Source organism: Canis lupus, chromosome 32 (genome assembly GCF_011100685.1).
Source record: "Canis lupus familiaris isolate Mischka breed German Shepherd chromosome 32, alternate assembly UU_Cfam_GSD_1.0, whole genome shotgun sequence".
In the NCBI taxonomy this organism is placed as follows: domain Eukaryota; kingdom Metazoa; phylum Chordata; class Mammalia; order Carnivora; family Canidae; genus Canis; species Canis lupus.
This window is the reverse complement of record NC_049253.1, coordinates 8,225,898-8,250,015: the sequence shown is the minus strand read 5'-3', so window position 1 is coordinate 8,250,015 and position 24,118 is coordinate 8,225,898.

Sequence of the window (24,118 nt, the reverse complement as noted above, 5' to 3'; positions counted from 1 at the left end):
TAGGAATTTTCTACTTTTAGGAAAAAGCAGTAACAAATGAGTACTCATTTGGCTCATATATCTTCTTGCTTCTCATATCCCAAATTAACATACAGCTTTCCATAGAAAACTTACCGAATGCATTAGCATATTTATTTCTTCTGAAAATTTACTTCTTCTAGGAAATATTGACAATGGATTTTTTAGCCTGGTCTTAACATGAGCCAAAATTCTCTTCTGGAAGTCACTTCTGTGTATGGAGAAGCCAGAAGGTGTTACAGAACTTGGGAAAAATAATAGTGTATGTGTGATCCTCATGAAGATTTTTGATTGCTGAAACCCGGAAGGAACCTCTAATGGTAGAAAGATTAGAAACTGGTTCACATTTTATTTCATAAAGACTTGACTTAAATAAAACCCTACAAAGTCCCTGGTGAACATCATGATTATAATGCCTCCCCATAAGGCTGGCCTAGCCTGAGATGGTCGTTCATATAGTTACATGCATGGAGTTTTTACCAATTTGTAAGTGGAAAAATGGACCTATCTTTAATCCATGCAAATATTTTGTGTACTTATACAGATAAGGAAAATCAGAATCAGAGATAGTTAGAAACTCTGTTAGGGGAAAATATGATCCATTCAAGAATATAAGTCTCATTAGCCAGTTTTTATTTGATTCTACTTGCTAATTACAGGTTACACTAACACTGCTTTTCTTTCTCTTACAATTGTTTTCTTAAAAAAACATTTTTAATCATCTATATAATTTATCTGTTGTGCAACTTCACCCCTCACTGCCAAGAGTAACTGAGCATTAACTATAGATTGGAATTTTATGTATCATGCAGTAAGCCCAGTGAGAAAAAGGAATCTGGCACTATTATCTTTAGCCACACTGAACCATCAGTAAGAAGTCTTTATTAATTATCAGAAAACTATAACCAAAATCACAAAAAAAAAAGAATCAAACAACAGAGAAATTTTTTTCTGCCTTCAAGTCTTTACATTTAAAAGCAAAATGTCTGACATTTATAAGGAATTATATAATGTTTATAAGTGCCATCTTCGTGCTTAAAATAAAAATGTTTTGAATAATTCCAGGCAACTTGTTTTACTAGTAAATTAAAACATTTATTTGACAAGCAGAAGCTGGACACTTCTAGAATGTCTCTTAAATATGTTTTCCCTTCGCACAGTTCTGAGCCAGGGAAACAGCTCAGCTGGCTGAGAAAACAGCATCATGGGGCCTTTTGTGCACCAGCCATTGTAGGTCATCTAAACACTGCTCAAGTAGCAACTCAGAAATGCCCCAATTGAAGAGGCCTTGGGAGGTTAATTCTGTCATTACTGCGTTGACATGAGGCATGTTGCAGCCTTCAGCGCAAAATGTTACTCGTAATCTTTTAATCCCAAATTAGGTCAATATTTTATCAAGTTAATCTAGCATGAAGATTAATTGCATTAGTTACACACACATATACACACGCAGGTTATTTGTTTTAGAGATACTTTTAATCAAAGAGCAAACCTTTGGTTACAATAGGCGATTTTTAAAAATCATCCTTTCTCCAACAGTATTTATCTTTATAAAAGAGACATTTATTCCTTTCATTGATCTTTAGTCAAGACTGATGTAAGAGAAAAGATAATGGTCTTATAATTACTAAAACAATGACCACTTAGAAAAGCTTTATGAAGAAATAATGACTTCTGATTGAAATGTTTTTAATAAAGTATCTCATTAGCCTTTTATTTCAATTTAATTTTAGTTGTTTTCTTAAAATGCGTGATTAATCCTGCAAGGAAAGTCAATAATTTTCTGTGTATTTGCATCTTTGCATCTCTAGGCATGTTAAAAAATATTGTAACAAAGACTATGAACTAGAGTGGTTTTCCATAAAATTATTATCATACATTGGGTTTTTTTAGTTATGAAAATTGGGATAAAGCATATGTTTTCTTTTAATCTAAGAAGTAAGTTTAGCAGGTAGGTAGAAAGGTAGAAACATATTGATTTAAGTGCTATAAATCTGCTAAAAGAAGTCAGTAGAGTGGACAAATGCCTTTCTCCCTGAGTTTCTTAGATAAGAACTATCTTGTAGTTTGAAATTCCCAGGCTTCATTCTGGATAGTATTACAGGTCCCCTGGATGGCAGGGGAAGAGTTCACACCCTGTTTCATCAAATATCCAATGTCATTATCCAAGGGTCATTCCAATTATAGAAATTTTATCGCCAATGTTTCAGAATATTGCATCTCAAAAATTTTGGCTCTCATCTTCGAATATTGATTTCTTAGCATTCTTTGTTAGTGAAGCATGATAGGTAAAAAGATCCAGGAATATTTTCACATGACTAAACTTTTGAATTAATTAAAAGATTAATGTCAGATCTTTCATGTGAAGAATAGGTCAACAGCAATCTCAGTGTCAGACACTTTCTAAGAAGAGATTGAATTGGAAAGTAAATTCACAATCGTAAATGTCAACCTTACAGTTATGAAGTTCAGACAAGCTATGCTGAATAAACATGCCAAATAATTCTCTGTTTTTTCTGCTTACTACAATATAATATTCTTTTCATAATAAATATTAAGTAAAATCTACCTTCAACTTGCTCAAAATCAATCAAGTGCATGATAAAATAAAAATAAATACTTTCAGGAAAGGATACTATTAAAAAAAAATCCCAAATGAAACCATAAAAAAAAAAAATTAAGGTCCAACATTCAATCTTTATTTTTTTTTGTCTAAAGAAAAATTAAGCCCTTTTTTTCCTTCCCTCCAATCTCACCCAACAGAAACATTCAATATTAGAAATTTAGTGTATAGCCTTTTCACTTCTTTTTATGTCAATGTAAAAATAATTTCTAAGTATATATACATTCATTTATAGTCTTTTTTAAAGATTTTTTAAATTTTTATTTATTCATGAGAGACACAGAGAGAGGCAGAGACATAGGCAGAGGGAGAAGCAGGCTCCATGTGTGGAGACTGATGCAGACTCCATCCCAGGACCCCGGGATCATGACCTGAGTCAAAGGCAGACACTTAAACACTGAGCTACCCAGGCATCCCCATTTATAGTCTTCTAGTTTCTAATTTAAAAAATGTACAAATGTAGGGATGCCTGGGTGGTTCAGTCGGTTAAGCGTCTGCCTTCAGTTCAGGTCAGAATATCAGGGTCTTTGATTCAAGCCCCACATCCCACTTCCTGCTCAGCAGGGAGTCTTCTTCTTCCTCTCCCCCTGTCCCTCCGCTCCCCCTCTTGTATTCGCTCTGTTTGTCTCTTTTTCAAATAAATAAAGTCTTTTTAAAAATGTATAAATGTAAATACAGATGGTCAATTTTGAAAATATATAATTATACACATTATTTTTATCATAATTTATACACTTCTCAATTTAAAAACTTTCATGCACTACTATCGTCATCAAGACATTTAGATCAAACACATTTTGAACAACTAAATTAGAAAGTGTCCAGCCCTGAGAAAATGCTACTTAATCTCTATTAAATTAATCACTATTTTCCACTGAGAATTTATGTTATGTGTACCTGTCACAGATCAGGTTTGCGTGGTATTCAACATAAAATATAAGATAGAGTTTTTAGTAATATAATTTACCAGATGGAAAAAAAACAAAAGAGAAACAACATCATTAATGTGCTATCTAGTGGTTGAGAACATAGATTCAGGAGTTGGGCAGACATGGTTAGGAACAAGAACTCCACCGTCTAACAACAGGTTAACTTCTGGAAAATCTATTATCCTGTCTATGCCTGAGTTTCCTTATCTATAAAGCAAAAATAATAACAGGACTTGTTCAATGAATAAATGAGATAAGGAAAAGAAAACAATGTAATGCCTAATACTTGATAAGTGTTTGATACATTTTAGCTAATATTATTGTGCCCATTATTTAGATGATCAGGATCAGGGTGAGGGTTTCCAAGGTGTGAACTGCAGCGTATAAACTGCAGACATCTGGGAAAGTTTCATCTGATGAGCAATGAGGTCAATCCAACTGGGCACAAGTGAGTAATATTTCAGAGGATTCACTTCTCATTGCCAATAGGTTTTCCATCACTGTAGAGAGATGGGGCTTAAAATGTGTGGGTCACTCAGATGAGTAGGGGCTGCAGGGGATGGAGGCAGAGACAGGTCAGATTTTGTATAGACTCATTTATAAGACTCGATTTTTGACAACAAGTGTGTGGGATTTTAGAATTGGAGGGAACTGTATGACTCCACTGGTCTTATTTTGCCTTGAAGGAAATAGGAACCAGGAGAAAGACACATCCAAAGGCATCCAGCCAGTAGCAGTCAAGCCAGGACCAGAGTGTAGGCCTCCTGTCTCCCGGCTTATCTGCCTCTACTCTGTTCTGCCTGTCATATCAAGGGACTAATGTGATGACAGCAACGTTTTAGGAAGATTGATTTAGCAGTTGAGTGTAGGCTGAATTAAAGGAGGAAAGCCTGGGGAGGGAGGGGTGAGGAAAAACGCTGTAGTGGTACCAATCATGAGGTGATCAGCCTCAGTGAGGGACACGAGAATAAGATGGAAAAGGAAAGAATGAATTCAAAACGATGCCAAAATAATGAGATGGAAAATCGGCCACTCTTCAAAATGGTTCAACCTTATATAACTAAACATCACCTTCTATAACGTCTTAACACAAAGTAAGCAATAGCATCCAGAAGTTAAACAAAGCTTTCTATGACACTACTGCTTTTCCATACGTATACATACCCCCAAAACTCATAGTGACCCCTCACATCACACATGTAGACTTGTTCATCCTCACTCCATCCAGCATCTCTATCTCTACCTGGCATCTGAATCAATGTGATGCTGAAAAGTGTGTGATAACTGGAGAACTTCTATTTCTACAGAATTTTATTTCAATTTCTCCCCTTCTGAATAGGCATGTCAGTTATATGTCGCATTGGTAAGTAGGAAGATGTCCTAGAGCAAATTATTATTATTATTATTGCCCACAGAAAGAGAAGTGAATTTTAACAGCTGAGTCAAAATCATGGAATGAGGTTGCAAAGCCCAGCTCTTGATGCCAGATTAATAAATGTATTAAAAGGAATTTGCAGGAAGTTGACATGATTCATAATCAAGACAGTTTCAGAATCAAATTCTGTGGTAGGCAAAATATTAAGAAAAACGCTCCCCTAAGATCCTGCTCTCCCTGGTATATATACACCTTCTTCTAATTATTGAAACACTAATCTAGGCACCACCATGAGGAGATTTTACAAATATAATTAAGGTCCCACATCGACTGATCTTAAAATGGGGAAATTATGTAGATGGGCCTATCCTAATCACATGAGCCTTTTAAAAGCAGAAAGTTTTCTTCAGCTGTTTGTAAAAGAGAATATTGGAGATTCACAACATAAGAAGGATCCAATGTACCATTGCTGGCTGAAGATGAAGAGAGAATCTGGTAGGGAATGAGGGCAGCCTCTTGTTGCTGAGAGGGGACCTTAGTGGACAGGCAACAGGGAAATGGGGACCTCAGACCTACAAATGTGAGAAACCGAATTCTTCCAACATCCTGTGAGCCCAGATGAGAACCATAGCCCCGGCCAACATTTGATTTCGGCCTGGAGAGACCCTGAGCAAAGAATGCAACTAGCCGATGCCCAGATATCCAACGTACATAACTGTGAGCCAGTAACTAGGTGTGGTTTTGTGTTTCCTAAGTTATTGATAATGCATTACACAGCAATAGAATTCTAATACGGGTTCCAATCATTTACTTCTAAGCTTTCCAGGGCACTGGCATCACATTAAATAGGTAAATAGCACCAAGAATACCTACTTCCTATTTTGAATGACAAAATTTAAAAAACTACACTTGATAAATTCATTTCACCCAGAAGCATGCAACCCTATTCTTAGTGTTTTGTAGAATTAAACTCATCAAGAGACTAGGGAAAACTGGCAGAATCAAATTTTAGAATCTCAATGATAAATGAGGCAAAGACCTTTGTTAAAGAGAATCTATTGTTAAACAGAATATTAGAGACAGAAGGCAGAAAAATAAAATGAAGAACATACTGAAAGAAATTCGTAGTTCCTATGTATGAGGAATATCATCTGTTCAGGAATGCACGTATATAGGTACATAAAGGTATGTACCTTAATTATTTGACCTACTTGCACTTAAAGGGACCCCTCCAAATATAGCTACTCTGGTGTTGAGAGGCTACTGACTATCTGACACTTGGAGAGACTTGCTACTTTGTCTGAATACTGCATATGCTGTTCACATGTGGCCAGTGATTTTGCTTCTAAAATAAGCCCTGACAATTTCCCCATCTCCTATTATCTAACATTTCCTGGGCTGCCTCGGAAGATGCCGAGCAACTGACGGTCAGTGGTGCTCAGGTAGGAAAACAGCCTCCAGTGATATTGTTGAGGGGGATGATACCTCGTGGCGAGCTATCACAGAATGTTCATTGATAAATTAGCATAAGGAAAGGGTCTCTCATAAAGATAAACTAGTTCAAATTAAAGATATATTCCAGGTATTAATCTTATCTAGAAGAACTTAATATCATGTCTGTTAAATTTGAAATAAAAAGAAGGCGTTTCCCACCTCTCCAAGTCACTTGAAGTCATTAGTTAAAAAAAAGAAATTATAACCTGACTTCCTCTCTTAAGAGACTTCAATGGCTATCTTTATTATTCATTAACTAACATTAAAACTGATTATACTATAAACATTCAACTTGATTATACTATACATTACTTCTCATATGTAGTTATTATAAAAGTCAAATTGTTTCACCTGTATTGGTCCCCCCAAATTTAGTTGGACTCTATGTGCTTTTCTGGGAAATGGAAAAACAATTTTCCACTTGTTCTCCACAATTATTGTCAGTAAAATCTATGCCAAGAACAGAAACTATCTCCATGTATCAGTTCTATGAAGGACCAGATATAGAAAGAAACATACCATAATTTAATTTTCTCAACTTACTAAGAGCACAATAAGGTGAACTAAAATAGAATTGACGACTTTTTATAAATTTTATAAAACTTTAGAAATTGCATATACTTACAAATACCGGAATTTTGTTATTTTTGCTTTGTTTTGTTTACTTAAGACTGATAGATACCTATCAGACTTGGCTATTGCCAAAAATATCTTGCAGATTAAAGCTTAAGTTTTTCTCATGACTAATATAGTCTGTAGAAATTTGACATGCTTTTCTGGTGATCCTGTTAATATTATAATAATAGAGTGTTCTTACTACAACTTTTGGCTTATAATAGCAAAAAATATGTTGCTTAAATTATTTTGGGATGAAAATTTGGGGTTTTTTTGTGACCTAAGATAATTTTTGTTTCATTTTGTCCCTTTACCTTCTGTTTATTACATTTGCTTTGACTTTTTTTTTTTTTTCAATAAAACTGAAATACTGCAAAATTGCTGAATGAGTTCTAGCAATCTTGGGGTAGAGTCTTTTGGGTTTTCTATGTAGAGTATCATGTCATCGGCGAAGAGGGAGAGTTTGACTTCTTCTTTGCCAATTTGAATGCCTTTAATGTCTTTTTGTTGTCTGATTGCTGAGGTTAGGACTTCCAGTACTATGTTGAATAGCAGTGGTGAGAGTGGACATCCCTGTCTTGTTCCTGATCTTAGGGGAAAGGCTCCCAGTGCTTCCCCATTGAGAATGATATTTGCTGTGGGCTTTTCGTAGATGGCTTTTAAGATGCTGAGGAATGTTCCCTCTTTCCCTACACTCTGAAGAGTTTTGATCAGGGATGGATGCTGTATTTTGTCAAATGCTTTCTCTGCATCTAATGAGAGGATCATATGGTTCTTGGTTTTTCTCTTGCTGATATGGATGAATCACATTGATTATTTTACGAGTGTTGAACCAGCCTTGTGTCCCGGGGATAAATCCTACTTGGTCATGGTGAATAATTTTCTTAATGTATTGTTGGATCCTATTGGCTAGTATCTTGTTGATAATTTTTGCATCCATGTTCATCAGGGATATTGGTCTGTAATTCTCCTTTTTGGTGGGGTCTTTGTCTGGTTTTGGAATTAAGGTGATGCTGGCCTCATAGAACGAATTTGGAAGTACTCTATCTCTTTCTATCTTTCCAAACAGCTTTAGTAGAATATGGTTTCTTCTTTAAACGTTTGATAGAATTCCCCTGGGAAGCCATCTGGCCCTGGACCTTTGTGTCTTGGGAGGTTTTTGATGACTGCTTCAATTTGCTCCCTGGTTATTGGCCTGTTCAGGTTTTCTATTTCTTCCTGTTCCAGTTTTGGTAGTTTGTGGCTTTCCAGGAATGCGTCCATTTCTTCTAAATTGCCTAATTTATTGGCGTATAGCTGTTCATAATATGTTTTTAAAATCATTTGTATTTCCTTGGTGTTGGTAGTGATCTCTCCTTTCTCATTCATGATTTTATTAATTTGGGTCTTCTCTCTCTTCTTTTTAATAAGGCTGGCTAATGGTTTATCTATCTGTGTGGAGGTTCCTCAAAGAGTTAAAAATAGACCTGCCCTATGACCCAGCAATTGCACTGTTGGGGATTTACCCCAAAGATACAGATGCAATGAAACGCCGGGACACCTGCACCCCGATGTTTCTAGCAGCAATGTCCACAATAGCCAAACTGTGGAAGGAGCCTCGGTGTCCATCGAAAGATGAATGGATAAAGAAGATGTGGTCTATGTATACAATGGAATATTACTCAGCCATTAGAAATGACAAATACCCACCATTTGCTTCAATGTGGATGGAACTGGAGGGTATTATGCTGGGTGAAATGAGTCAATCAGAGAAGGACAAACATTATATGTTCTCATTCATTTGGGGAATATAAATAATAGTGAAAGGGAATAGAAGGGAAGGGAGAAGAAATGGGTAGAAAATATCAGAAAGGGAGACAGAACATGGAAGACTCCTAACTTTGGGAAACGAACTAGGGGTGGTGGAAGGGGAGGAGGGCGGGGGGTGGGGGTGAATGGGTGACGGGCACTGATGGGGGCACTTGACGGGATGAGCACTAGGTGTTATTCTGTATGTTGGCAAATTGAACACCAATAAAAAATAAATTTATTATTTTAAAAAAAGCTGAAAAAAAAACCTGAAATAACTATTTTATTTTAAATATTTTATTTATTGATGAGAGACACAGAGAGAGAGGCAGAGACATAGGCAGAGGGAAAAGCAGGCTCCCCTTGGGAGCCTGATGTAGGACGCAAGCCCAGGACCCCGGGATCACGCCATGAGCCAAAGGCAGATGCTCAACCACTGAGCCACCTAGGTGCCCCTGAAATAACAATTTTAAAAACTGCTTCAACACTGTATTTGAAAGACAAAGACAAGAATAGATAGAATTATGATAGAACTAGTGGTAGCACACCACTAACAATTTTCATGCATCAAACATCTAAAGCACTATTGTCCACATTGATTGTTTAGTTGGCTCTGTGTTTCTGGGATAATGCATCTTATCTGAGATGTGTATAGAATCACTTCTCTAGGCAGTGCATATATCAAACAAGTGAGTCATTCCTGTTCAGGGCCACAATCTACCTGTCAATTTAAATTTACCCATTTCCCCTTAGCAAGTTTTCTGAAGTGCTTAATTTTTTTTAGCAAGTAAATGAGGGTTTTTTGCAAGTGTTTATGAGCATTAAATTACAGAGTAATCAACTAGGAGAGGCCAGAGCCCCCTAGCATCCATAATTTGATTTAACCATATAGTGTTTAGCTTAGTTTAATTAGTGTATAAACACCCAAGTGAGAGACTAAAGGCCATAATCCTATTTCTTTTTTATTTTTACTGTGGTATACTTATGTGTTTAGTAAAAAATCAATTTTGAATGAATACACAATTCCAATCTATTTTTCCTCTAACATTTTATTTTGAAACATTTCAGGCCTACAGAAAAGTTGCAAGAGTAGTAAATAAGCACACATACACCTTTACCTGGATTTATCAGTTATTAACATTTTGTCACATTTGCATGCCCACTTCCATGGTGCACACATTTGTGTAACTATACACACATTGACATAGATTATATACACGCACACACACACAGACTCTGCAACTATGCATGAGTGTTTATATGTATATGTATAATATATATACATAATACATGTATATGGTATATATACATATATCCACCCATATATGCATACACTTATGTGAGTATGTGTATATATATACACACACACACACACACATGCGTGTGTGTGTGTGTGTGTGTAGCTGAATCATCTCAGTGAATTAAATATACATTCATAATCTTATTCCTAAGGCTAGGTCTTATCAAGTAGCATGAGAAAAATAACATTTTTTTACTTCTACCTTACTACTTAAAAAATTTGTCTTTCTCATGAGAATTTAACAAAATTAATTCAACATATTTATAAATGAAAGGAAATTTTAGGTCATCTTTTCCCCAATTACCACCAAGTTAAATCACATTTTATTATTTCACTTAAACTAACATCAATGATTGGCCTCCTGGCTTCCACTCTTGTTTCTCTTCCACCCACACCCCTGTCTAGAGTCTATTCTCTACTCAGGAGCCAAGGATCCTGTAAAACTGGAATCAGATCATGCTATGATCTCCTTAGAGCCCTCTGTGGTTTCCCATCTTTACTCAGAGTTATGCCTGATCTGAAATAGCCTACAGGAACCTGTATCCACTCCCAACACCCCTTTAACCTTATCTCCTGATGTTCCTGAAGGACCAGGAAAGCCCCAGCCTCAGGGGCTCAGCTCCTTCTATTGCCTCTGTCTGGAACATTCTTTCCTCAAAGTCCTCTAGTCCTTTTACTTCTTTTTTTTTTTTTTTTTGAAGATTTTATTTATTTATTCATAAGAGACACAAAGAGAGAGGCAGAGACATAGGCAGAGGGAGAAGCAGGATCCATGCAAGGAGCCCAATGTGGGACCCGATCCTGGGACTCCAGGATCATACTCTGAGCCAAAGGCAGACGCTCAATGGCTGAGCCACTCAGGCGTCCCTAGTCTTGTTACTTTTTAGATCGTGACTTAAATATTACCTTCACATGGAGTCTCTTCCTAGCCAACCTTTTTAAAACTGTAAAACAAAAACCAAAACACACACTCCCTATCCCCTTCCTTGCTGAAGTTTTAGCTTAAGTACTTACTGACATCTAATATACCCTATCTTTTATTTATTTATGCAATTTATTTATGCATAAATTTATTTATTTATGTTGGCTTCAAAAGGACAGGTATGTTTGGGGATCTTTTGCTGCCACAATGGTGTGTGGCATAAGGAGGCACAGTCATCTCCCTAGATTCTTGCTGTTTTTGTTAATGAATGATATAAACACATACGGGGCAAACAATAAAATAATGTAATTCAATAGCATTTTGCATATATCACTTAGTTTCTTTAAGCAGCTATTAACAATATTAATACTGTAATTTATAAGCATGTTGTGCATTTTCAGCTTCTACATATGTTAGCTTATTGACTGTATTAGTTATCTATTGCTACATAATAAGTTACCTTAAAACTTGGTAGCTAAAAACAAATGTTTATCATCTCAGTCTCTGTAATGAGGAGTGTGAGTGCCGCTTAGCTTGTGCTCTAATTCTGCATCTCTCCTGAGGTCACAGTCAAGCAAGTTATCACCTCAATCTCTCTCCAATTATATCAGATTTGTCAGGGGTGGGCATCTACTTTTGGGTTCATTCACAGTGTTGTTCACCACATGTGCCAATCTATCAGCTGCCTGAATGTGTCCTTATGACATGATAGCCAGTACTCTAAGAAAGACAGCCAGAAAGGGAGTCTGAGACAGAAGCCGCCACCTATTTTGACGTAATTTCAAAAGGAACACCTCAGTCCATCCCACTTGCAAGGTAAGGGGATTACCTACAGTGTAAACACCAGAGATCCCTGGGGCCATTTTAGAGGCTGCCTAAATTTTTGATCATTGTATAGATACAGAAGTTGAAATCTAGAGATGTCCACTTTTCCCAATTTACACAGTTAAAGTAAGATAGAGTAATTCTGATTCTCTACTAAATAGCCTTTGAGGATCACTGATAAATTAAACATAATAATCATTTTTCAAAAAGTCAAGAAATACATTTCTGCCTTGCTATGTTACAACAGCTTAAATTGCTTTGCATGTGTCACCATATTTAATCTATAAAACAACCCTATAAGGTAGGTATGCTTATTACATACATTTTACAGATGTGATAAACAAGGAATAGAGAATTAAAATAATCTTCTCAGGGTCATATGGCCAAAAAGTATCAAGGTTGGTACTCAACCCCAGCATTCTGCATTGAGAGGATGGCTTCACACCTGGTACTTTATATCACATGCCTCTTAGACATAAAAACTAAAGTATTTGTCTTCATCAAAATTCATTTTTTAACTCTTGTCTTTTTGAACTTAAAACAAGAGAGGCATAAAAAAAAGAGAGAGGCACAGTGTTATTTAAATTTGTCTGATGAGGAAACTTTTATATGTATATATATAAAACTGACAAAAATACGTCAAATACCTATACATTGCATGTTCTGACCCACAGTGAGAAGACTATCAGACAAGCATGTGTCCATGGTTGGATCTGGTCTAGATAGAATGTCTCATTGCTATCTAGAACAATTCACCTGATGTTCTCAGGTGAATATTGTTTCCCTCTTTCAAAGGAATAAGAAAACTACACACAGGAAATGCCATGCAATGCAAGGGAACCACTTCTCCTCCTCTCTTTTTTTCTTTATAGGTTATAAAAGTTCCCCTTCCAAATGGCAATAAGTCACTTTAGAGAATGCATTTTCTAAAGGATGATTGCTTTCTTGAGTAGTGACGCACTTAAGGCAGGCATGCAGTAATCCTTAGAAATGTCCTGCCTGGCGTGTCTTATTGCTTAATTAGAGCTGGCACTGGGCCATTTCCTCTTCGTCTTGAACCAATGCAAGAGCCTTGGAAGGAGGCACGGGTGTTAGAAGTGTTATTTCGGGGGGGCGGGAGGATATAAAGTAATGGCACTGTGCCAGTCTGTAAAAAAACAAAGCAAAATACTCCTACCACAGTTAAATGTCAAAATGCCGGGTTTCACTGTAGTCAGAGATCAAATCCATCATAGTGCCCATGGTCAGGGTTTAAATATGATCTCTGTTGTTCTAAAAGACTTTACAATCCTTACTTACAATGAAAATATGACAATAAACATAACTTCCCCCAAAAGTGTCTATTGAACAAAGGGAAGAAGCCATTATTATAATTATGTAAATATATTATCTTACCTCCTTGAATAGCTGATGATCTTTTTTGGGTTTTTTTGGTGGTACTACATTTTATCAAAGAACAAATGGCTGGTCCGTACTAACTGAATGATAAAATTCTGTGGCATCAGCTGATGCCCCCACCAGCTTCCACATCTACTCAAAAGGCTTCCAAAAAAGTTTTACAAGCATCAGCAATACTTGACAACATACAGCTCATGAAGCTGGCCTTGCTGAAAGTCTAAAACACAGTATGTGAAATACAATTAAATGTACATGCTCAACAGCATTATTACATAGGTAGTTTTTATGTATCCAGGTAGCCTGTTAATTCAGTCCTTCCTAGCCAATTTGGCACAACAAACAAAAATATCTTCACTTCCATTGCACTGACCAAAAAACCAGTATCTTACAAAAGGAAAATTCATCCTCAGATAATATGCTCATGCCCCATTGGTAAGGTTGCTGAATGTTTTCAAACTAAAATAGAAAAAAATTGTTATGATTATGCATATGTTTTAGTCTGTTAAATAGGAAGAGTTATTAGTGTGCAAAACCTTTTAAAAAGGAAGACATGGTGAGTAAAGGGAAAAAACAGGTATATGAGAGGAGTCCATTTAGGTATTAACCGAAGAAATCTAAGAGAGACTTGGCATACAGGCTGCAGGTGAGTCTTCTATGGCATCATGTCTTGGAATTTAACTTGGAGTTAATTCAGTGTTCACAATGCTGATATTCAGAAATACTACAAACCTCCAGAGTCATTTCTGTTTTTTTTTTTTTTTTTTTTTTAAACAGTGTATAGTTCTCCACCATACTGATCTGGGAAAACAATTGACATCAGTCTTGACAGTATTAAAGTGGCAGGTTACAAAAAGTCTCCTGGTGGAGGAAGTAGAGAGCAGATGATGCCATGGGCTGAGTTACCTCATTACTAATATATGCCCAACAAGGATTGCAGCTAGATTTATGTGCTGAGAAATCAAGTAATCATTGATGTTCCAGGCAAGCGTCTCCAAAGCTTGGATTTTACTGGATCATATCAAATGAGGGAGAAGAAACAGATGTATCTTCCCAACGGGGGGGGAAAAAACCCAGGGTTATAGCTCAGAAAGAAACTATGTGTGATGCATATGCGCCTGATTACACTATGCTGTCCTTCCTTTATATATATATATATCTAGAATATGCCATTTATTTCAATGTTTATGTATTTCTTGATATTCTATCAGCTTGGGAAAAATGACTCTTCCTATAAATGTCATCATGGAATAGAATTATAACTTGTTTGTTTAGATAACTTTTGTTTATCTCTTTGAGTTATTTCGATAATGACAGAGACTCATTCCAGTCTTTTACCTCTATCCAAACATGTAGCCAGGAAAGATTCCTAGGAAAGTATCTTTTTCTTGTTTAATTAGCACAAAATTCTATTTTCTCCTTTGTTTTTGTTTTGTTTTTTCGATTTTATTTATTTATTCATGAGAGACACAGAGAGAGAGGCAGAGATATAGGCAGAGGGAGAAGCAGGCTCCATGCAGGGAACCTTGATATGGGACTCGATCTTGGGACTCCAGGATCATGCCCTGAGCCAAAGGCAGACGCTCAGCCACCAAGCCACCCAAGTTCCCCTATTTTTGCCTTTCGGCACCTTTTTTTTACAATCTCCTAATTTTGTAGTCATTTCATATTTTGAGGGTATTTAAAAGCCTTGGGACATAGTATTTTTTCACTGTATAAGGCATGTATGTGTTTCATGTGAGGATCACTATTTGCTCCTTATTTTAAGTATAAGTTCAGGGTTTATCACTCACTCGCTAAGTAAAAAATTTTACCTTTAAAAACAGAGCCAGAGACACTCAATATAAAATTGGAATACTATACCCTGGTCCTGGACACAGAGGCTGTTTCTTCAGGTTTCAAACCAGAGGAGTACTATGTGAATGTTCTTTCCCCCCACTCAGCAACCTTTACATGGAACTTTTCTCTATATATTCATTTTACAGTCTACAGGTTTGGAGGAAACTGTATGTAGTTTTAGGAATTCTGAGTAAAATTTGTCTTAACTTTTTTTTAAAGATTTTATTTATTTATTCATGAGAGACACGGAGAGAGGCAGAGACATGGGCAGAGGGAGCAGTCTTCTCACAGGGAGCCTGATGCAGGACTCGATCCCAGGACCCTGAGATCACACCCTGAGCTGAAAGCAGATGCTCAACCACTGAGCCACCCAGGTGGCCCCAGAGTAAAATTATAAAATCCCTTTCTATAATACTATAAATCTAATCTGCACTTACTCCTACTAAACCCATTGCCTAAGGATACATAGAAAATGTCCTTTCACCTTTCTTTGCTTCCTTCTCTTTCTTTTCTTCTAATTATCATTAAGTTCTTGTCCTTATAAGTATCTCTAGAGCTTACATGACTTTCTAGGACCTTCTGGCTTATGCCCTTGTATCTAGGAACTTACTGATGAGATAAACAGGAGACTGGACATTATTTGTACTCTTTCTTGATTGATGGAAGTTATTGGGCTGCTAACATGCTCTTTACTTATTTAACATCCAAAAAGTCAACCACTATTAAATGACATATTTCAGTAGATGTCAATGAAGTAAGCTGAATTCATACAGCCATAAATTTAAATTGGCAACTCCAGCAGTGGTGTCTTCCACCTTGATTTCTTAAATGGTTTCTAAACAACTCTTTTGCTCAGGCCATATATATCTCAGTGCATGTTCTGTGTTACATTACTACTTTGAGATGAAAATGAGTATGGGATTTTTCTCTAGAGTAGCCATAAATTAATGGTTTTTTTTTTTTTTAAGTTTACAAAAAAAAAAAAGTCTCAATGTCCTGATTTGTTGTTCACACTCAGTTAAAAAAATGGTTGCCTATAGGCTTTGTTTTGGTACCAGTACCATATCCTCGCTGTGTTTCTCCAGCCCCATAATAATAGTTTATGAGATACTTTATCCAAAAGGACATAAATGAAGTGCATCTAACTCTTTCTGTCTTCCTTCTTTTACATGTGCTACTGGGTTTCTGGATTCCAATTGGAACCACAGAAACAAATGTGTTGAAATATATTCAGTTTTTTCAAAAGGAAAGAAAGAACACCATTTCTATCAGTCTTTATTTTTCCTCTATTGACGTGAATTTAGAAAATCTTGCTATTTGCAAAATTGTGACTTTAAACATTCAAGAAACTTAAATGAGTGCTTTCTAATTATACCTAGAGGTCTCAGTTAACGTATAACATTTTGTATACTTCACACTTTGTGACATAATAAGAATTAGCATTAGCATTCATTACGTAGGTTTTGTCAGTCTGAGACATCGACCCTTAGTAAAAACACAGCAAGAATGGCTAGATTACTAAGAATCTCTAGATGGGTATAGTAGGCCATTAAAAGGCCCAGGTTCAGAGCTCTTCTAAGTAGAAAACCGTATGCAGAGGCACAGTTCAGATGTCCAAGGAGACAGCCATAAATGGTGGCATATTTCAGCTACTTTTAAATCCTATGCTCTATCCTCACATTTCCTTCAATAATCTGCATGGAAGATTGCAACCCTCAAAAAGTTTGAAGATTTTATTTCTATTTCTGTGTATCCAGTGGATATATGTTTTGATAGATTACTTTACCTAGAAAACAGATTTTTTACATTCACGAGCTCTTGAGTTTCATCCAAATTGGTAAAAATCTTAATATATTCTAAGATGGAAGAATTACAGTATCCCATGTGAACGTACTAGGAATGGGAAAAAGGAAAGCCTTCAGATTTAGTATTTACTCATCTCATTAGGAATGCTTTCCCCAGGGATTCCTGGGTGGCTCAGTGGTTTAGCACCTGCCTTCAGTCCAGGGTGTGATCCTGGAGTCCTGGGATCAAGTCCCACGTCAAGCTCCCTGCATGGAGCCTGCTTCTCTCTCTCTCTCTCTCTCTCTCTCTCTCCATCTCTCATGAATAAATAAATAAAATCTTAAAAAAAAATAAAAAGGAATGCTTTCCCCTGAATTTGTATGAATTGATTTTCGTGAAATACGAATTTTTTGTTGAGAAGACACAAATAAGATTTGCAAAATAATAACCCCAGCTTTCACTAATAAGGCAGGCAGTCATGCATTTAGTCACCTAGTCTGTTAGTCATCATTTTTATTCCCCAGGTGTCACACCTTTATTAAAAAAAAAAAAAAAAAAGAAAGATGGTCCAAAAGAGAAAGGGGAGATAGTCTGCAAGGCAAATGCTGCCATCTAGAGAGAGAGAGGAAAGAACATTGACAGTGGTAATTTTCCAAATATAATTCAAGCAAAATCAAAAAGCCTCAGATTGAGAACGTGGACATTTTCCAAGAAGAGATCATCCCTTAGAAGAAATCAGCATTTTATAAAAAGGAGCCATTGAGAATCCATTTAACTTGAGATGAGAGGCTATTCTGCTAATAATTGTGTATAACAGAATCTATCAAGAGTTGTTTTTGTCTTTAATTATAAGCATCAACCTTTAAAGATGATTTTCCTAAGCTATTTAAAATAACTGCATGCGAGCTAATTGTTTAGAGCTAATTGTTGTTTAGAGCTGATTGTCTACAAAGTAAATGAGAATATAGCTTTATCTCTATTTTATCTTGTTTAAACAAATGAAAAAAATCACAAGAAGATTGAATTGTCTGCAGTCTACTGGTCAGTTCACCTTGTTTTCATGATGCGTACAAAGACACTGTTTACTCTGTGAGTAGCTTTAAAGAAACACAAATTGTAAAACTGAAACAGATAAACACAAAGGGATAGCTAAAAAATACCTGAAAAACCAAAGGAAAAGGCAGAGGTTTGCTTGTCTTTATGTGTTATAGGTAGAGACATTTAAACAATCCACATTCTAAGAAAGAATAGTGCATACTGAGATGGTAATTCTCAAATCAATTCACTTAGACACACTAAAGTTTTTCTAGTAACTCTTATTTGAGTGTACATTATCTAGATTACAAGAAAACAATCAAATTCTCATTTAAGAAATTCCCTAGATCCTATTAAAAACTAAGCAGTATGAACTAAGATAGGTGCTATAGTTCTTCAATTGCTCAGTATTAGGCTCTATGAGAAGTTTTAACATTTAATATTGGACTGTAAATTTCAAATTTTTCTGAGCTATATATTTACCTAATACATATTTTGATAAGTTATTTATCCAATGATATCTATGATACTTATATATTTAAGTACTTACATATACATACATAAGTTATATACAATTTATACATATAATAAGTATATTGTACATATGCTAGATATATTTAAAGTTATAAAAATGAACAAACTGAGATCTGCCATTTAAATTTGTTTAAATAGAGGGTACATGCTTCTGCTTATCAAATAATAACAATACTTACAATCAATTGAGCAATGTTATAAGCATTGAATGAATGAATATTCATTCAGCAAATACATATTAAGTACCTATGCTATCCCAGGCACTGTTATAAGTGCTAGAGTTACTATGGAAAACAAATAAATGTGCACAGCTCCGTGAAAGCCTCATAATATTCCATAAGCAGGAACGGTTTCCTATTTTACAGAATCTTGGACAAGATCTTACTGTTTGCAAGTGAAGGAGTGGGTTTGAATTCAGAATTCAGTCTCTGCTTACTTGTGGATCATATTTCTTTATGGCACATTGTGTTACCTCCCATATTGTTGCCCCTTCTTGTTCTGATAGAAGTTTTAAGAAGAAAAGTTTTGATTTTCAATAATTTAAGAAGCTATGATGGGTGAATATCAATGTGGCTCTTGCAACATTTGTCATAATTTAGTCAAAACACTTAAATCTTTCACAAGCAACATTTCTAGTCATCAGGGAAATGCAAATAAGAACTACAATGAGAAATTACTTCACACCCACTTGGATAGTTAGTATAAAATGAAACAAAACAATAACAAGAAACAAGTGTTAAGGAGAATGTGGAAAAATTGGAACTCTCGTAGAGAGTTAGAAATGTAGAAATGTAGAAATGGTAGAAATGGTAGAAATGTAAAATGGTTCAGCTTGTATGGAAAACATTCTTAGGGATTTCTCAAAAAGTTATGCATAGAAATACTTTATGATCCAGCAATTCAACTCCTAGGTATATACCCAAAAGGAATGAAAGCAAGGATTCAAATAGATACTTTTACAGCAAGGTTCGTAGCAGCATTATTCACAATAGCCAAATGTGGAAACAACCCAAGTATCCATCAAAAGATGAATACATAAAGAAAATTCTATTGTATGTATATAATAGAATATTACTCACCTGGCATGTACATACAACAGAATATTATTCCTCCTTAAAAAGAAATGAAATTTTAATATATGCTACAACATGGATGAATCTTGAAAACATTATGCTAAGTGAAATAAGCCAGGCACAAAGGAAAAAAAATATTATATGATTCCACTTATATGAGATACTTAAATTAATAAATACAGAGACAAAAAGTAGAGTATAGGTTACTGGGATCTAAGGAAAAGGAAGAGTTGGGGAAGTTTATTGTTTATACAGCTTCTGTTTGGACTGATGAAAAAGTTCTGGAAGTAGTGGTGATGTTTACATAACAATGTAAAAGCATTCACTGGCACTTATGGGTACACCTAAAAACAGCAAGAAATGAGGGACGCCTGGATGGCTCAGTAGGTTAAGCACCTGCCTCTGGCTCAGGTCATGAACCCAGGGTCCTGGGATGGAACCCCATGTTGGGCTCCCTGCTGGGTGATAGTGCAGGAGCCTGCTTCTCCCTCTCCCTCTGCTGCTTCCCCTGCTTGTGCTCTCTCTTTCAAGTAAATAAATAAAATCTTTTAAAAATAGCTAGAGATGATCAATTTTATGTTACATATATTTATCACAATTAAAAAAAGAAATCCTTCACAGGTAGTTATGGAATTCTAGGCATCCCAAAACAATGGGAACCAGAAAGGGCAGGCAAACAATGAAAATACAGCATAGTTTCTCAACACTATTTTTTAAATAAAGAAGCAAATAAATGTTTGTCTATTTCAAAATTTAAATAAGGTATTCCCCTAAATACATAGTTTAAAATAAACTTCTTCTTACTATAATTAATCATTCATAGATGTTGGAAAAAATATATCCACACTGGCAGCAAAGACAAGATCAAACAGAATGCATTTGGTGTGATGATTTATATTAGGATATTATTCTTTCGAGTTATTTATTTGAAGAATGTAACAATAGTTAACTTTCTTAAAAGATCACCATGTGGGAAATGGGGTTTCACTAAAAAGGAAGTAGTCAGGGCTTTTTTTATCTTCTTTATTTTCTCAATCTCACATTGAGATACAGATTCTCTCTTACTCATGTGTGTGTTTGTGCATGCATATTCAAAAGCAACAGAACAAATTAATAAGAATTTTTGTATTTTCAATCTCATCTGAGGGAATTAACACTGAGATCCATGTGTACCAAGCAATTTCTTACAAAAATAATTTTATATCAGAGGAAGTTTAATAATTTGAGATGAAATGCATTGGTATTCCCTATAAAAATAATTATGAAAAGGCAAAATATTATGAAGGGTCCATGTCTGAGACTTCAAAAATTGTATATGGTGCTCAATAAAAAGCTGTTAAATCAACATCCTTATATCTGGCACTTAATTGGCCAACACACATGCCTACTGTTAACATCTTCCTGGTTATATATGAACCCAAGGAAGATTGATACTGATTAATTGCTAATATCCTTCTATACAATTCACCACTACATTTATATTTTCTTTTTAAACATTTTTTTCATTTAACTATTTCTACACATATTAATGCAGGTCCAGAATCTGGAAGCCTAAAATAAATTATGACAAAGTGACATAAACTTAAATTTCAGCTTAACTGGGAAGGATCTCAATTGTTACACATTTTTAAAGTTCACCAGGATCATTATCACATGTTATTATTTTTAATATAAGTCTAAAGGGCTAAAGAAAATTATGGAAGCAGGTAGATTTTTTTTGAAACTGTACATAAATATGAAGCATCCACTGCTTATGGGAGCATCAATCCTTACCCTTAGTTTATGCTCAGAATACCTCTAACACAGAGGGGTGAAATGATTAAAAATACAGGTACTAAAGTAGCTTTCCTAGATGCAAATCCTGACTCTGCTCTTTATCGATTTATTAATTGGACAAGCTACTTTCTTTTTCTTGCCTCCCTTTCCTCATCTGTAAAATGGGAATAATAATATACTGACTTCATAATATTATTGTGAAAAGTCAATAAGGGACTCAAAACAGCATTTGGCACAGAAGAAGCAGTTACTATACATTACATATTATTATTAGACCTCTGTTCAAAATTAAGGAAATCAAGGCTTAAAACTAGGTACTTTACTCACCAAAATTATGGTATGACGTGAGATCAGATCCTACTTCCCTATTAAATCATGATATTTTGGAGGAAAAAAAAGGAAACCAGCTGTAGAACATTTCATCATTAGAAAGTTATGATTATTAAAATCACATCAATGGCATTTGGCAGGAAACTTAAAAACTATGACACTCATTGCTTCTATTTAAAATTATAATATCAAAATTTTGTGGAGGAGAAAGATTAATAAAATTTCAAAGTTAAGCATCCTTCTTCATGCAGACAGCTGAACCACACCAGAACAATTTTTGCAATTGTTCATATATTATAAAAGTGCTTTTTTTGCAGCATTCCTTGTAATAATTCAGATGTCTTAACCAAAAGTCAGTTTTGAATGGTAACAATCAACAGATGAAGTTCTAATTTGGTCTGTAAAATATTTGTAGGGAAGTATGAGAGTAAAATTGTAGGAGCAGTCACCTCAGTCATAAGGCATTCAGGGTTTGATGGCAGTAAATGTTCAATGCCCCTCCCGTGTGTTTTATGAAGTTTAGCATAAATCAAATACATTTTAAGCCTTAAATAGTTATTCTATCTAAAAAATATGTTTCACTTAAATATTACTGATTAAAATGAAAAGTGCTAGGAAACTTTTAGGGTGATAGTTTAAATAAAGGTAAGAAGGACCTACTACCACAGACCAGGGTGGCCAATCTTTTCCAAAACAAAGCAAAGATTTCCTTGCTCAGGGCACTTTCATGAAGTTATTTTCTTATGTGATTGGCCAATGTCTTGTGTTGCTTGTTTTCGTGCTATGTGAGTTTAATGTTTGTTTCCTATCTGTCATGATTTTGCCCTCCTCCCAAATGATAAACTCTGCATTCTACAAATAGTATCAGCTACAAAAAATTAACCAAGCTGACTTTTATTAGCTTGTTTTCTTCAACTACAAACATGATGAGATGAGATGTACCCCTGACCCCCATGACCATGAAGCCAGGTCATTTGACTGGAGTAACTGCCATCTATGGAAAGATCTGTTATCAAAGCATTGTTTAAAAGCTAAGTGTGGAAATGTCACTCACTATGGTAGAATGGGGAGTTGTTCTGTTGTTTAACATCTAGGCTAATATTTAGTATTTAACTTTTTGTAGAGCTTTATTAGGGTGAATTTTATAATCATCTAAAATTTAAAACTATTTTATGTTTTAATAAGGTTTATTTCCTTTTTTTCTTGTACTTTACATGTTTATCAAAGCTCTTTTTAAAGAAAAAGTAATGAACTTCTCTGCATTCAAATAAAAAAAAAATTTGACATCTGGGCTGGAGGTTTGAGAGGAGGGAAGGAAGAAAGCAGATACACTATCCCAACTCCAAAAAAATGTCTAAGCTGAGATAGAAAGTAGCAGCAGGAAATCAGTACCAGGTTTTGATAAAAAATGCTAATATAATGAAGCAAATGTTGGGCCAGATGCTACATATGAATAAGCCTCTCTCCTAAGAAGTGCTGGACACAGTTATCCAAGTGGCCCAATCAGAAAGTTGCCCTTCGTAAAGTTCCGCAGTGAAACTCGTAGTAACTGACTTAGTCTGTGGACCTGGCTTAAGAAAATTTTAGATTTGAGAAAACTACCATATTACTATTTCATATCTGTCACAAGTGATGAAATTTCTTCTAATCAATACTTTTCACTTGGAAAGCCAAGTTTGTCATTCTCCTATTATTACCATTTGCTCATATACAAAAAACTCGTGTTATTCTCAAGTCCACAAGATTTTATTTTGATCTGCTTATGACTCAAAAACTTAGTTGTAACATTTGGAAATATGAATAGCATATCTTCCCAGGCATGCAGACACAGACTAAATCAATTCTGGGATCCAGTCATTCAGACTGAAGGAAAAAGTCATAACCCACCTTACATACCTATTAATCAACTTCTTTTCTGTAGCCATAACTGGCTCCTGAGAATATCTGACAAAAGTACTATAACTTTGGAGGATACCAAAGCTGACCAATATTATGGGAACCCCATCATTGGAATTGAGCATGATAATGTTGATTAAAATGCTTCATAGAAAGTTTGCCAGCCTAACTAGAAAGTAACCCAGCAATTTCAACTACATTGTTAAATCATTAGCAAATTCCTTTAGTGAACTTTGTGACATGAACCATAAGAGCAGCCTCTGAAGAATTCCCAGGCATGCAAAACACGTGTATCCTTGTATGCCTTCAACCAAGCTTATTAAGATCTATAATCGTATGTTTTCAAATATACTATATAAACCCCTAGAGGGCCAAGGCTAACGCCAGATGTGGTATTTTATCTATATTCTATCTTTGTCTGCCCCTTTGCTAACATTTCACTGAGTGCAGTACACAGTTCAGCACTCAGTGTCAAATACTAGTTGACTAACAGAGCGCACACATCCCTCTACCCATCATATACAGCATCACAAAATGTGGACACTTCAAATATTAAAAATGTAGAT